The sequence below is a fragment of the Grampus griseus genome (assembly GCF_964374135.1).
Source record: "Grampus griseus genome assembly, chromosome: 9".
Classification (NCBI taxonomy): domain Eukaryota; kingdom Metazoa; phylum Chordata; class Mammalia; order Artiodactyla; family Delphinidae; genus Grampus; species Grampus griseus.
In genome coordinates, this window is record NC_139003.1 from 7,150,342 (window position 1) to 7,160,443 (window position 10,102).

The window sequence follows — 10,102 nt, forward strand, 5'->3', positions numbered from 1 at the left end:
TGCACAGAAAAAGAATGGGAGGAGTGATGACTGTCCGGGCTGAGAAGGTGACAGTCTTTGTTAGGTAGTAACTGTCACCTCTTCTGTCTTGGGACTCAGACCGTGTACATACTAATATGAAGCATTAGGGACTTGGTAGGGAGAAAAAAATTCAGATGTTGCCGCTTGTTTTCAGCCCTCAATAAGTTTCTAAAAAGAAAAGAGACAGTCTTAGGCTGTCAAGACCTTGATACTTTTCAAGGTTACAGGGCAGTTATTTTGTAGAATGTCCCTCAATCCGGCTGTACCTGATGTGTCTTCATGAGTAGGCTCAGTTTATTTGCCTTCAGAGGGTTAGCCAAGATGTGATGCTGTGTTTATCTCACTGCATCTTATCGGGTGGCGCATGATTTCAATTCGTTCCATTACTGAGGATGTTCATGGTGATCACTTAAGGTAGTGTCTGCCAGACTTCCCTATGAAGTTGCTTTCCCCCCTCTGTAATTAACAAGTAGTTCATGATTTTGTGGGAAGGTACTTTGAAGTCATGTAAATATCCCATTCCTCAGCAAATTTTCCATTCATTTAGCCACATATTTTATATCTGTATGGACTCATAATAGTTTCCTATTTTTATTCCTATTTTGTCCAGTGGGTTATAATTCTATCCGTATTTATTTTGAGGCTCTCATTGTCCTAAATTTGGCCAGTGGAAGCCCCCTTACACAGGCTTCTGTGTCCTTTTGACTTGTTCTCATCATTCTTGAGCAACTTCCTTGCTATCTCTGTCACAGGTTGTTCCAGGTATGTCTTCTATTTACCCTGTTCCAGCGCTGCAGTTGATCATTTCTCCCAGGACCCCTGGTTCCTTGTAACGGAGAGTGGGTTAGAAGCCAAGATCCGGCACTAGTTGTGCCCATTGCTATTTGAGGATTGCTACTCCCAGACCCTCTCAGTGGACAGAGCTAGGACATACATACATATAACACGTACACATGTTTACATTTACACTTATTTCCACATCTATTTTTATGAATGATTCCACACCAATACCACTACCACACCAGTGTCCGTTCTAGTTTTGTCCCTTCCCATATCGGTAATTCTCATCTCCAAGAGTGAGCTTTGCTCCCATTATCTGTAATATATTTATTTATCTGATCAGTCCTCCTGTGAGTAAGCCACCTCATGGGGCCACTGCCACCCTTTCCCCCGAGCAGAGCCCCAGTGGGGCTCTGACATCCTGCTCTGGGCCACCCCACCCCCTCCCATCCCCACCTGCTGTAGATGCTTACCTTACTCAGCTCTACTTAATGATTTTGGAACTGAATTGTTCAGGAAAGGAAGGGAGGAGAAAGAGGAAGGAAAAGAAAGAGGAGAAGGGAAGCAAAAGGTGGTGACACTATTAATGGAAATGGTTTAGTTGACAAAATGAATCAGTGTAGAAGTGAAAAAGATCAACAGAGGTGATAAATTTAATATGTGAGCGGATATAGGACTGAAATCAACCCCCAAACTGAATCTAGTACAGATCTGAAAGTCATTTAAATAAAAGTGATTCTAATGCTATAAAATTAGGAGTAATTTACTAAGATCATAAACATCAACAGCCAATTGCAGATGGCCATGGGCTGGGGTTTGGAAAGCACACCCAACCCAAGGGCAGCACCAGGAGGAAGGGCAGTCCCAGTCATTCAGCAAACGTCGATGTGGCCGGGTATTGTCCCTGCCCTCGAGAAGCTCACAGTCAAATGGAGAGAAAGACGAATAATGGGCAGATATAGGAAAGTGGAATAAACGCCAGGCGAGAGGGAAAGCAGACGCGTGAGGACAGCACCCAGGAAGGGCACTTAACCCACATTCAAGGGGTCAGGGAAGTTGTCCCAGAGAAACGGCACCTCAACTCAGTCTTGACCAATGAGAAGCAGGTTGCACCTGCCCAAGAGGTAAACTTGAAGTTGATTAAAGTGCAGGTTAGACAGTCTAATGAGAACCAAGGAGGAAAGCAATGCATGTTTTCGATGAAAGGGCTTCATGTGTGGTTTATGATAGAAGGCAGATTCCAGTCATTGGAAGGAGGTAATTAAGATTAACACATGTTGAGAACATCCAGCCCTTGGATGATAGGAGATGTTGCCCACAGTCCTACAGAGGGAAGCCAGGAGGGGAACAAGAGGAGAAGCAGGTTCAGGGACGTGGCAGTGAGCCAGGGCTTGACAGAGCGGGATACCACCAGCTGGTCCAAGGGGAAGCTCTGTGAGCTCCTGGCGGGCACCGCTGTGGAGAATGAGGCTGCCGGTTGTGAGATCAGTGAGCTGAGGCAGGTGGAAGGTGAGGCTTCCTGCAGCCGCGGCAAAGGAAAGCTGATTTTCCTCTATGAGTGGAACATCACATTGGGCTGGAAAGGTGTAATTAAAGAAGCTGGTGCGAAGCACAAGGGGTTGATTGAAATACCCAACCTGTCTTAAGAAAATGAAGTAGATGACACTGAAGTGAACGTGAGTAAAAAGAAAGGAGATGGGGATATACTTGAAAGATCTTATGAAAACTGCAGACACCGCCAAGGTCAGGGAAGCCCTTGGAGATTACCTGAAGGCACTTAAGTCGGAACTCACAATGGGAATGATTTTACAAACCAAAGCTATGGCAACCCAGGAATTGACTGTTAAAAGGAAACTGAGTGAGAATACCTTGCAGATTCAGGCCTCCTCTCCAGTGGCACTGGGTGTAAGGATTCCCACTATGGCACTGCACATGACGGGACTGTTTGACACAGCTATCGAGCAGCTGTACAGAATCTTTACTGTGAAAGATTTGGTACAAAAATTTTCTAAATCTCCTGCTGTATTAGAAGCTGAAAAGGGAGGGAAACTCCAAATGTTTGATGGGAACATCACCGGTAAATATATAGAATTGTTAACAAATAAAAAGGTCATCCTGAAATGGAGATGCAGGAACTGGCCAGAACACTAGGCACTAGTTGCACTGACTTTTGTGCCTACTCTAGGGCAGATGGAACTACAATTGGACCGTGAAGGAGCTCCTGCCTGTGAAGAAGAGAAACTCAAATTCTGTTGGCGGAAGCAGCATTTTGAAGAAATAAAAGGTTTACTGCAGCTGAGAAGATTTTATAAGGGCATTACTTTTTGTAAGCAGAAAAACATTTGGTAACATTTGGTAACAAGTGGTAACATTTACCACTTCCCTCTATCATTCCTTTAAAAAAAGAAAACAAATACTCTTAATTTATACTGGATTAAATCCATGAATTTATAACAGAATAGAAAAAAGAACACTAACACGTGGGACAGCTCTAGCCCTCCAGCCGCCCCCCTCCCGGACCATGTGCCAGGTTCCCCACTGTCTTCGGGCATCTGCTTCCTAAACTACAACCAGTCACCTGCTCCGCTGTTTTCTTGGACCATGTTGTCCAGGCCCTTAGAGAGCAGTTGGAACAGCCTTTTGGTTCTGAGCAGCCCAGCCCTATCGTTTGGGTTAGATGCCGATGAGAACTCTTCCCTGCAATATTCCTGACGTCGTTTCTCCTGGAGTACTGTTTCTACTACTATCAGAAAACAGACACCTCACTGGGCTTTTTAGTCATGTGAGAAGTGTGGTAAGATGGGTACCCCAGTTCCAAATAAAGTTTACAGTGCTGGAGTGTGGATGGTTTTATTTCCCCTTCCTGGCATTGAAGGGTCCTCAGGTTTTTTGGGTTTTGTTTTGATTTTCTCTCTCCCAGTGTCTTGTGCCTTTAGTGAAATATGGGAACTTTGGCGCCCCTGGACGTGCTTTCAGACACAAAGCTGAAGGCAACCAGTCCACCGCATTGTGACCTTTCGAGGTGAGAAAACACACTATTCCCAAACCAGGCTCAATATCCCAGATTGAAATGGGACAAGAGCTGCTCACTCTTCCAGGACAGAGGGGAAAGGGAGAAGACAGAAAGGGCAGTTACCCCCGTGCTGGGAGGCTTGGATTTGCAGAGCATCAAAGTGTGGCTGTTTTAGGGTAAGAAAGAGTTGGAGCGCCGACATTTGAGTGTGTGCATTGAGATTACATGAATTGCTTTTCTTAAGTCTTCTTGTCATAGTGGCAGCATGTAGAATTCTGTGATTCCAGCCTGTAAGATGAGGCCTTTCTTTTTTTTGTTTTGTTTTGTTTTTTGTGACGCGGGCCTCTCACTGTTGTGGCCTCTCCCATTGCGGAGCACAGGCTCCGGACACGCAGGCTCAGCGGCCATGGCTCACGGGCCCAGCCGCTCCGCGGCATGTGGGATCCTCCCGGACCGGAGCACGAATCCGTGTCCCCTGCATCGGCAGGCGGACTCTCAACCACTGCACCACCAGGGAAGCCCTAAACTCTTTTTGACAATTAAAAAAACCTTTTTAAGTACCTCATGGAAAGTGCATATTATTCTCTGTTGATAAATCTAATATATATTGTTGTTGTTCCTTGTCTTCTTGTTCTCTCTTCCATGAAATTCTTCTCATTGCAGCAAGGTGATCACTCTTACTTCTCTTGTATCCTCTGACAATCCCTAAAATGTTGCTTTCCAAACTTTCATCCTCTACTTTCTTCTCACTCAACATCCTCTCCATGGGTGATTTCATCCACTCACACCTCACTTACCCATCACATACTGGCATTTCTCCTAAGCTCAAAACCCACGTTTACACCTGCCTACTGTAGCTCTCTTCTTGGATGCTTCACAGGCATCATAAACTCAACACACCCCAAACTGAAATCATTCCCGGCTTCACTCCTCCTCTCGTCCCTGCCTGACAGTAACGTGTTCCTCCTTATCTGTTCCCCATCTCATTGAAAGGCACCACTAGCTGCCCTGCTGACCCTTCATTCCTCTTCCCCATATGTCTTGGTCAATCACCAATTTTTACACTGATTCCAGTTCCTTATTATTACTTTAATATTCCTACGTTGCTTCATCCCCGCTACCACCACCACCTCTCACCTGGATTAGCACAAGACCATCTCCTCATGGATAGACCATCTCCTATCCAGTGTTCCTGACTCCAGTCAACTTCCACTGCCACATGCCCACCAGAGTGATCTTTATAAAATGCAAATAATTCCATGCCACTCCCCCACTTAAGATTTTTCACTGACTTCTTATTGCCCTCAGGCTAAAGGCTTTTATTTTCTGGACCCCTGCCTCCAGCTTCATCCCTGTTGCACCTCTCCCACTATATCTCAGGTTTACTAAATAACCTGCCTTTCTCCACATTCTCCATGTTTTGGTTATTTGCATGGGCCTCGCTTACATAGAATATCTCTCACTATAGATTCAAGCTATATTATGTTTTCCATCCTTCATGTTCCAATTCTTTGCATGGACTTCCCTATATCCACCGTCTCCACCTGTCTAATTCAAGATATAAAGCCACACTTAGGGGGAAGTTTATACTTACATTAGAAGATAAGAAAGGTCACAAATCAATTACCTCAGCTTCCATTTTAAGAAACTAGGGGAAAAAAGAGTAAGTGAAACCTAAAGTAATCAGAAGGGACATCCCTGGTGGCACAGTGGTTAAGAATCCACTTGCCAATGCAGGGGACACGTGTTCGAGCCCTGATCCGGGAAGATCCACATGCTGCAGAGCAACTGAGCCCGTGTGCCACAACCACTGAGCCTGTGCTCTAGAGCCTGCGAGCCACATCTACTGAGCCTGTGTGCTGCAACTACTGAAGCCTGCGTGCCTAGAGCCTGTGCTCTGCAACAGGAGAAACCACCGCAATGAGAAGCCCATGCACCGCAAGGAAGAGTAGCCCCCGGGGCTTCCCTGGTGGCGCAGTGGTTGAGGGTCTGCCTGCCGATGCAGGGGACGTGGGTTCGTGCCCAGTCCGGGAGGATCCCACATGCCGTGGAGCGACTGGGCCCGTGAGCCATGGCCGCTGGGCCTGCGCGTCCGGAGCCTGTGCTCCGCAACGGGAGGGGCCACAACAGTGAGAGGCCCACGTACCAAAAGAAAAAAAAAAAAAAAAAAAAGAGTAGCCCCCACTCGCAGCAACTAGAGAAAGCCTGCATGCAGCAACGAAGACCCAATGCAGCCTAAATAAATAAATAAATAAAATTTATTTTTAAAAATTTATCAATATCAGCAGTAAGAGAAGTGACCTCACTACAGATTCTACAGTTATTTAAAACATAAAAAAGAATATTATTAACAACTTTATGACAATAAATTTGACAACTTATGTGAAATGGACAAATACCCACTAATTACCAAAGCTCCCTTGAGAAGAAATAAACTGAATAGCCTTAGTATTTATTAAAGAAATTGAATTTATAGTTAAGATCTTTCCCACAAAGAAAATTTCACTAGAGAACTTTACCAATTCTCTAGTGAATTGGTAAACTATTCCAGAAAACTGAGAAAGAGAGAATACTTCCCAACTCATTCTGTGAGGCCAGCATTACTGATTTATCAAAGCCAGATAAAAATATAACAAGAAAATTAAAGACCAATATTTTTATACATAGATATATAAACTCTTAATAAAATTTTGGTAAATCAAATCCAACAATATATAAAAATGATAATACATCATGACCAAGTGCAGGTTGTCTCAGGAATGCAAGGTTGGTTTAACTTTTGAAAACCAATCAATATATTAATCTATATGAACAAACTAAAAAAGAAAAACAATATGATGTAGTCATGATTTAAAAAAAAAATCTCTCAGAAAACTATGAATTAGAAGGGAACCTCCTCAACCTCAAAAGTGCATCTGCTACAAACCTATAGCTAACATCAAATAATGGGAAAGACTGAATTCTTCCCCTGATATCTAGAACAAAGCAAGGATATCTTCTCTCACTACTTCTCTTCAGCATTGTACTGGAGATTCTGGCCAGTGAAATAAGGAAAGTAAAAGAAATGAAAGGCATCCGTAACAAAAAGGAAGTAGACTGTCTTTATTTGCAGATGACATGATTTATGTAGGAGATCCAATGGAATCTAAACAAAGCTACGAAAACTGCTGTGAGTTTAGTAAGGTTGCAGGAGACAAGGTCAATATACAAAAATCAATTGTATTCTACATACTTTCAATGAACAATAGGAATTTGAAATTTCTAATTTCAAGTGAAATTTAAAGATTCACTTAAAATAGCATAAAATAGGGACTTCCTTGGTGGTCCAGTGGTAAAGAATCCACCTTACAATTCAGGGGACACACGTTTGACCCCTGGCTGGGGGAACTAAGATCCCACATGCCACGGGGCAACTAAGCCCGCACAAGCCACAACTACTGAGTTCGTGTGCCTCAACAAGAGAAGAGAAAACCTGCAAACCCCAACTGGAGAGAAGCCCGCCCACTACAATGAAGAGCCCACGCACCACAATGAAAAATCCCGTGTGCCTCAGTGAAGATCCTGTGTGCCACAGCTAAGACCCAACGCAGCCAAAAATAAATTAAATAAATATATAATAAATAAATCTTTAAAAAAATAGCAAAAATATATGCAAGATTGCACACTGAAAATCACTAGTCACATAGTAGGTACACAATAAATACTGAATGAGTAAAAAGTTGGTAGGGTCTAAACTCAAGGCTGTGAGGTCTGACTCCAGAGCCTCTACTCTTAACCTTTCACAGCAAACACAGTAAATATTTTTTTGTTTCTAATATAAAGGTATTCTGTCTTTAAGTTTTACTATTTAATTTCCACAAGGGCATTGGTCTCTTTAGTAACAGCTACCAAATGTCTGGAACCTAGCATTTGGTGACAACACTACTAAAATAACATCAGTTTGAGTCTTAAAACATCTTCTTAAGAATTCGTTCACCATAGAACAATGAGAAATGGTGGCCAAGACCACTGGCTTAACAAACAAACAAAATGGCTGTGCAGGTTACCTATATTTGCAAACTTGGAAAGAATGTCTTATCACAGACAATCTCCTGCAAAAATGCTGGCTTAGTCTTACTCTCAATGTTTGGCCACACTTGTAGTGTGAACATTTTGCTGTTTTGAATCACATCAAAGGCAGTAAATACTCCAAGCTATTGGAAGATTCAATAAAAGTTGCAGTAGCTGAATATCATTACATCCTAAAAGGTAAGGATAGAGTCTGAGTACCATGTCTCAGCTACGAACAGGATGGAGTTAACGAATATGGTAGGCATTCTCAGGCAGCTGCCTGAGCAGCTAAAGGAGGTCTGAGTGTGTGCATGGGACCTCATTTCAGTCTCTCATCTTCATGAGTCAAGGTGGACCCTTCAAGGGAGAGCTCAATTCCTTCAGAAGACAACGTAAGAGCGTGAGAAAATGAGTATGATGTGATTTTAAGTTAAAAATGTAAGCTAGAAAAGTACATGCAGATTGTATCTCTGGCTACAGTAGCGTTTGCCTGAAGAGGCAGAGATTTCTGAAAACGAATCCCTTTATTTCCGAAAACTTCAGCTTTTCTTTCCCCTTTCTACTGAAAGGGGACTATATCAGAACCATGGGAAAGATAGTCAGGACCATTCCTGAGTTCTCCAGCACATAAAAGAAATGGTTTCATCCCACAGGGTTTAATTCCCCCAAAAGATTGATCATAAGCCTCATGCATTCAGGGCATGCAGATGTGCAGCTGCCTGGTTTCAGTTTACAGTTTTCTGACCATATATTGTTGGCTTGTGAAAACTGACATAAGTGCCAAGATTGGTAATAATATTGTCACAGATCCACCTGGAGACTATATAATGGGGAAGATTATTTCCCCGTAGGCCTCTTCTCTAGAGAGTGCTATTTGGGAGAAGAGGGAAGCACATGCTCAAATTGATCTATAAACATAACCTAACAGTGTTAAATGGCAGGCCTGAGGACAAGCCAGGGGCCAGTTCTGTGTCTTAAAGGCAGCCTCCTATGTTCACAACTAGTTATAAAGATCTTGGAGATAATCACAAAAATCTGTCTCTCCATTCTGACACTGAACACAGTGGTCTGCAGCCTACTTGTACCCATATAACCAAACCTGGTGATATTTGGGGATAAAGAAAAAGTGAGGAGCTTTTCAACTTGATAAACTAATGTTTTGCTGTTGAATGAACTGTTCATTCATTGTTCATTGCTCTAAATGTTTTTTAAAAAGAAAATATTACTTTAATTTCACAAGTAATATGTTACTGATTTCATATATATGTGTTTGTATACATACATATATACTGCATTTTGAGAGGTTTCCTCTCATACCTTGGATCAACAAAGGGTCTTAGTGAAATTGATTGTATTTGTCCCACTTCTGGGCAAATGGTATTCTCAATCCTCAGTTTAATAAGGATTCAGAGGAAACTACCAAGAAAGATAAAAATTTTGGCTGGGCACACTATCTTTTTGAAGAGTTTCTTTTTTTTTTTCTGTGGTACGCGGGCCTCTCACTGTTATGGCCTACTTCCATTGTGGAGCACAGGCTCCGGACGCGCAGGCTCAGCGGTCATGGCTCACGGGCGCAGCCGCTCCGCAGCATGTGGGATCTTCCCGGACCGGGGCACGAACCTGTGTCCCCTACATCGGCAGGCACACTCTCAACCACTGCGCCACCAGGGAAGCCTCCTGAAAAGTTTCTTAAAATGATATTCAACTGTTTGATATTCTACATTCAGAGCATTCTGATAAATCACTTAGTGCATACTCATCCTGTCGTTACAGTTAATTGAATAATGTCTTCCTGCCCTACAAAATTGAGGGGAGTACCATCAGATTCAGTAGTTCAATAGAAATTTATTAAATTTAATAAATCAAATAAAAAACTTTCTAATTACTAAAGCCTGTGAGTAGTTAGCTTTCTTTCTTCCTGACAATCTGTATACACAGAAAAATACTTCTGGACCCTCGAGTTTTGTTAATTTGACCTATTTGTCTTCCGTAACTCTTCAGGCATACGAATCCACAGGTGTTAAAGAAATCTCAAACCCTAAAACACATCACGGCTTGACGTACAAAAATCATTATCTATCTTAATCTAGTTTTTTTCCTCCTAAATTGTCAAGAGGGAAGACCTCAAGCCTATATTTAGACTTGTGTAAACCTATAGATTTGGCGTAAAATCAGGAGAAACTGATAACATGAAGCAAAGTTTAGACACGCACCTGATGGCCTGCTCATAGATGAAAC

The 10,102-nt window shown here is 42.6% G+C and overlaps 1 pseudogene across 1 annotated transcript; it reads left to right on the forward strand.

Annotated features, from left to right (window-relative positions):
• Positions 1-1,919: 1,919 nt before the first annotated feature.
• Positions 1,920-2,952, forward strand: LOC309827772 (activator of 90 kDa heat shock protein ATPase homolog 2-like; annotated as a pseudogene). The gene has a single exon. The product of its transcript is annotated as an activator of 90 kDa heat shock protein ATPase homolog 2-like (transcript).
• The last annotated feature ends 7,150 nt before the right edge of the window (positions 2,953-10,102 follow it).